The 6,089-nt window shown below is 40.9% G+C and overlaps 1 protein-coding gene across 1 annotated transcript in view; it reads left to right on the top strand.

Annotated features, from left to right (window-relative positions):
- LOC109856911 (C-Maf-inducing protein-like) overlaps positions 1-6,089 on the top strand; it is a 41,433-nt gene that overhangs the window by 1,590 nt on the left and 33,754 nt on the right. The window lies entirely within an intron of this gene.

Raw genomic sequence — 6,089 nt, 5'->3', positions numbered from 1 at the left:
AATCGCACGCTGACTCAAATGCGTTCTTTATTCGCCGACCAGCGAATAGGAAGATTACTCTTACTCCTGTGTTCGCTTGGACAGTTTTATGTTACAAATAAAAAAACTCAACATTTTTATTCCCATCATTGAAGATGTCGCGCGCACACACAAGAGAAGTCCGATTGTGTTTCCTTCGCGGAAGAGAAAGCGGAACGAGAAGTATAAATCACTTAGACAACTCAGAGTTTATTTTTTTTTTATTTTTTTTTATTTTTTTTTTTTTACTTCTCGCGGAAGAAAACAATTATTCAGGTTTTGCGGGGAAAAAATTATAGTTCTGAATTGAAATTGAAAAAGTTTGAAAATATATCGCAAACACACTTCGCAATCTCGCATACGTTTGATAAATCTCGTTTGCAGAAAGAAGTGAAAAGCAAGAGAATAAAATAATTGACGAGAATTTTTTTTTTTTTTTTAAATCCGTCGAAGTTTCTCAAACTACCGCGTAGGTAGAAAACATTCAACTTTACACATATCAAACAAATAAGACACGCGCGAGTTTAAACTCGCGCACAACTGTGATTTAAATTTGAAAAAAAAAAAACGAGGAAGAAGAACATAATCGAACAATTATTTTTCTCTGAGATAAAAATAAATAGTTTTCTCGCAGCGAGAAGTTTGCAATTACTTGCAATAAAACTGACGGGATAGGCTTGTTCAACGATTAACGTCGGGGAATTCTATACTTCCGCTCTATTATCGGGGTTTAAGTTCCCGCTTTATTGTCGCGCGCTTGTTACGTTACCGCGCGTAGGCGTGGTGGCGGCGAGGCTTCCACCTGTGTGTGCATTGTATGTATCATTATCCAGATTACTAGTTGCTGCGAATGATAATTTCGCGCACGATAATACGATTTGTGGCGACCGCGAGATCGCCGGAGAGGAAATCCTGTGTGTTGTCGCGTTTCGTCTCTCAACAACAGGATTATCGTACTTGCGAACCGCAAATTGAGTTGAGATAAAGAGCGTGCGTAATCAGAAAATTACGCGGGTAAGAGAAGATAAGAGATCGCTCGTCTTGTGTGTCGTAAGCTTTCGGTTACGTAAAAAAACTCCTTCGCGGCCGACAACGAACTGCGATAGGACTTTTCAAGGACTGCTTTAACCGAGCTTGAACCTGTTTATTTTGGAAGTGACAGGCGAGGTTGTGTTGAAAATTTCGCCAGAACATTGGTTTCTTCGCTTGGTTGTCGCGCGAGCGAGCGACCGTATCTACTTAAATATATATATATATATATATCTCTTTTTCTCTCTCCTTACCTCATTTGATCCGCTCGGTCGCTTTTCGTGCTGAGGATTCATTTATCGTCAGTTTGTTATGTAAACCCACGAAGTATTCACACTTCATCATCGCGATTCACAGTAACTCCTTTGAGAAACGAGGAGAATTCGTGTAATTGGAGAGTTGGTGAGCGCTGTGCGAAGATAATTTAACAATGATCGTCTTTCATCTCCTCGTCACGAAGAGTCTCTGAACGAATTACAATCATCATATTCCTTGGCCTCGCGCGTCGCGTATTAATATATATAAATATTTATTGCTGGAATATGTGTGCCAGGAGACGATCGGTAAATTGATCCGTCATTTAGTATTTTTCCTACGAGAAGTAGTAACGTTTCCCCTCGTACGCAAACCGTTTTCTTTTTTTTTTTTTTTTTCACGCGAATGAGAAATTCGCGTCAGCCGAAAATATCGAAAACCGTTTTTAGGCGGCGTGCATCGTTTTTTTTTTTTCGGAGGGTTTCCTCGATATCCTCACTGTCGCGTACTTCGATTTCTCGTTATTGATGGTCCGGCGCGGAGGGAATACGAATATACGTAACGACACAAAGCAGCCCGCGAAGAACCGGTCATTGCCAAACGACGGCGATTACGGCGTCTTTTCCTTCGCAGCGCTTTCGCATTGTGTCACGAAACGCAATCTGCATCGTCAAGCGAGGAAAGAAAATGAAAAGAACCGATACATTTCGATTCGGTGATTTTAATATCAGTCGCAGCGCTCGGTTTCGATGAATCGAAACGCAACGATCGCGAGCGGCGGAAATCCCCGGAGCTATTTTCTCTTCCTGCTTTTATCTCCTCATTCTTCTCTATCCCTTCCACTTTCTTCTTGAGTGACGTTACGTAATTGAGATCGAATTTTCCGCATGCGAAGAGACGTCGGTTGGGAAAACCGACTAAATTCGTTACCTTCACCTTTCAGCGCGCGGTCTTGTGACGCGTGATATCGATGCGAAAACTATCTCCGTTTCTCCGGGAAATGCAATTTATCGTTTCGCTTTATGGGAAAAAACGCGACGAGAGCTATACACAGAGTAAGCGCTTGACGCACTCTGTCGATGTATCTGATAGAGAGTCTATTCTTGTACCGCGTTTATCGCGAGTTGAACTCCTACACATTATTTCCGTCCGCCTCTCCGTGTTCGCCCTGCACTTTCCTGTTTTTGCATGATAACAGGAATCACTTGTGCGCGCAACGCACAGCGTAGATACGTGGGAGAAGCACGTGTGTCTCATCTCTAAACCTTCTCCGTTGACAATTTCATTCACAGAGTGTTTGCGCCTGCGTTTTCTCTCTCTCTCTCTCTCTCTCTCTGAAAATCACTTAACTTTATGCTTCTTCGTTCACTCTAATACTCGCTAAAAATGTTTAGCGCGTATTACGTGCGCGTACGATACGATATGTTGATGCACGTATATATGTACATGATGTTCACAATATCATCATCCAGAGTAAAATTGTAATAATCCGAGATGATAAACTGTGGCCGCGTGCGTAAATACAATAATCATATCAGCGCGGATATTAAAATACGTGACATAACAAATTGCATAATAGAACGATATGTTCGAGATATTTTACATATACATATATATTTTATATTCGCTACACATGTATATATATTTTTTTACACACGTGCATATCTCGCGAGATTGTAAAAATATTTTCCTCGACTATGCGCAAGCTCGTCATCGACAAAATTCCCGGTAACGCTCGATATAATATACATTCCGTGATTATATTCGGTCGAGACAAATTCTGATTAATTAATTATATTCGTCACAAGACGTCGGTGTATACGCGGCAGGAATTTTCAAATGACATTTGTGTGCGATTGTGTCATCGCTACGGGGAAAAAAAGAAATAAGAGTCGGGAGTATTAATTTGCCGAGTGTGTTTCGTGTGATGTTACGATGACGTATGTACGTCATCGACGCGTCCCGACGGTGTGTCGATCTGATTGGTCGTAGCCGGTGCGTCGGTCTGGCATCTTGCGCGAAGTTCAGATGAAACAACGACGGCAAACGGTGCTAACAGACACGCGCGCGCTGATTGTTAATTCTTCTTATTCAGTTTAATCGAGCGAACAACCGCGATAAGAGTCGCGATGTATCTGACGCAATCGGAAAGAAACAATCGGATCTCTCTCGGCCGGAAATCGCATTATTATTAGATCTGCAGTAGTCGAGTGACTGATGAGTCGTCGGGGAGCTGATGATGTCGACGTGTGTGTATCAGCACTTCGTTCGATATATAATTTTCCTTTATAATGCAGCACATCCATCGATATTCGAATAATATACATCTCGAAAAGCGAGCGAACGGCATGAAAAATATTCAGCAATGATGTTAATCAGCGCGCATATTCGGGTTTATTTCGCGAATGTGTGTTTATTTGTAAGAGACGCCGGAATCAACATACAAGTTCGAGATGAAAGGCGGCGAGGATCTATACATAGAATGCGCATAACGAACGCGGCAAAAATAGAACCTACTTTAAACCTAACTTGGAGAAAATGGAAATTTGTGACACTTTTAGGTTGAAAGTAGGAGCAAATTTTATCCTTGCAATTGAACCTACTTTACTATCGTAACTCCTATATATAGTAGAATGAGAGGTTCATCAGAGAGTCAAAATTTCGACTCGGGTTATTTCTGTAAATGCGGCGCTTTTATTAGCGCGCGGAAAACCGCACGAAATACATATGTAAGTTACTAATTTGTATGCCGTCGCGCCACGGAACGGAATAATTCTAAGTTACGAATGCGCAAATGCGTATCAACGGTATCTCTTCGTGACAATTTACATAAACAAATCATTTGCACAAATTTGTGCGATTTATGCCAGTGTGGTGATTGCTTTTTCCTCTTTCACGATGATGATTTTCCTCGTATTAGCGCAGATTCTGCTTGTTTTCTCTAAACTTATTAAATCTGTTATTCGTGACAAAACGTTCGGGGCGTATATGATGTTCGTTAAATAACTCATTGCTGACGTAGATCCGCGGTTCATTAATTATTCATCGATAAACCCAATCATGTTAATTCGTCTAATCAAAATTTACTGGCAATTTAGCGAAGCAACGAAAGGTCGGTACGTATATCGACGGTAAAAGCGGTTCGGTCAGTCTGAACGTTGAATACGGTTAAAGAATCAGGGAGGATTTCATCGTTTCACACACACACACACACACACACACACTGGTTGTATAGACCGTTCGTTCAGCACACTAAAGAAACATTTCTTTTCAATTTTTTTCTTCCGTATTTTCCGACGCTTATCTCAGAGCAATACGTAAAACTGTGTCATCGCGATCTCCTTCAGAATTTAAGAAGATAAAACTCGTGATGTGAGGAAGAAATAGAGAATTAATATTATATGTATATATCTGTAAGTTCTTTTTCATATATCCACATTCACACATCGGACAATAATAAATTAAAAGCGCATCTCTTTTAGATTCATTCTTTATTCGGTGAATAACAATAAACATTATATGTATTTCCTCTTTGTTACGGAAATCTGTATTTCATCATCTCGACAAAATGGCGATTTATATTGAACAAAAAAAAGGGAAAATCGCGGAAATGCGATTCCGTGTGTAATTGCGTTTGATATCATTTTTTTTTTTTATTCGAATATATGTGGCTTATTATACGCGATGTATTTCGCGCGCCGACTCGATGAATTTAATTCCGCCTGAATATATTTCGTACAAACAATGAGAAAACGGGGAGCGGCAATTCATTATATGTTTCATCCGCGCGAAGAATAGAGCAGCGAAATTTTGCGGCGCGCCGGAATCTACGCGCGATGCGTGCGCGGATACCGTACCGTAGATACGTATGTCGCGCGCGCGCACGAGCGCGATATTTCTGTACTACTAAATGCGGCTTTTGTTCGCATCGCGGCAACAAAACCGTTCGTTAAACCGGACGTTGAACGATAAACCATATGACGCGAAATGTATTTTTAGTAGTCCGGAGCTATTCGGGTTGCGGCCGTGTCCCATAATTTAACGCAAAAGTGTTTTGCCATTGTTTTCTCACACGCGATTATAAATTGCGGAAATCGCGCGCGCGCGCGTGCGCAACTCGAGCGCATGTTTTCGGATTGAAAAGAGTTCTATTTTTTGTTTTTTTTTTTTTTTTTACATTGTGACATAATATTACGTGTGCTTGTGCCGCAACGTCAATATAACGCTATTAATATGATCGCTATTATTATCGCGAAAAACGCGCGATATAGCGAACGTTATTAATAGGGACGGTTATCGCGATAGGCAATATAAACGTCACTTCGCGCCCTTGCACGCTTAATTTCGCTCATTACCACGATTCGCTAAACCGGGCTGATTCGGTCAATCGGTTCCGGTTGGACTGCCGCAATTAATCGATGATCAAGTAACAAATCTTATTTTACGCGCCACTTCGTTTTCTTCGAAGAACGACGACGAGTCAGTGTCGACGCGTAATAATAAAATGTAATGAATGATATCAATAATTTTCTCTTTGAAAAACGCGCGGCAATAACAAGCGATACAGAATCCGTCGTTGCGTGAAAATTCTTCAAACGACCTCACTTAATTGGTTTAAAACGAACAAAAAAACAAACGCGTGTTGCGCTTTTCGCATGACGCTGCGACGAATTGAGTTTCGACAGGCGATTGCCCGAGTCGAAATTTTGACTCTCTGATGAACCTCTCATTCTACTATATATAGGAGTTACGATAGTAAAGTAGGTTCAATTGCAAGGATAAAATTT

The sequence above is a fragment of the Pseudomyrmex gracilis genome, unplaced genomic scaffold (genome assembly GCF_002006095.1).
Source record: "Pseudomyrmex gracilis isolate BER0280 unplaced genomic scaffold, ASM200609v1 scaffold_0, whole genome shotgun sequence".
NCBI classification, from domain to species: Eukaryota; Metazoa; Arthropoda; class Insecta; order Hymenoptera; family Formicidae; genus Pseudomyrmex; species Pseudomyrmex gracilis.
The sequence above is the reverse complement of the archived record's forward strand: the minus strand, read 5'-3'. Positions and strand labels throughout refer to the sequence as shown.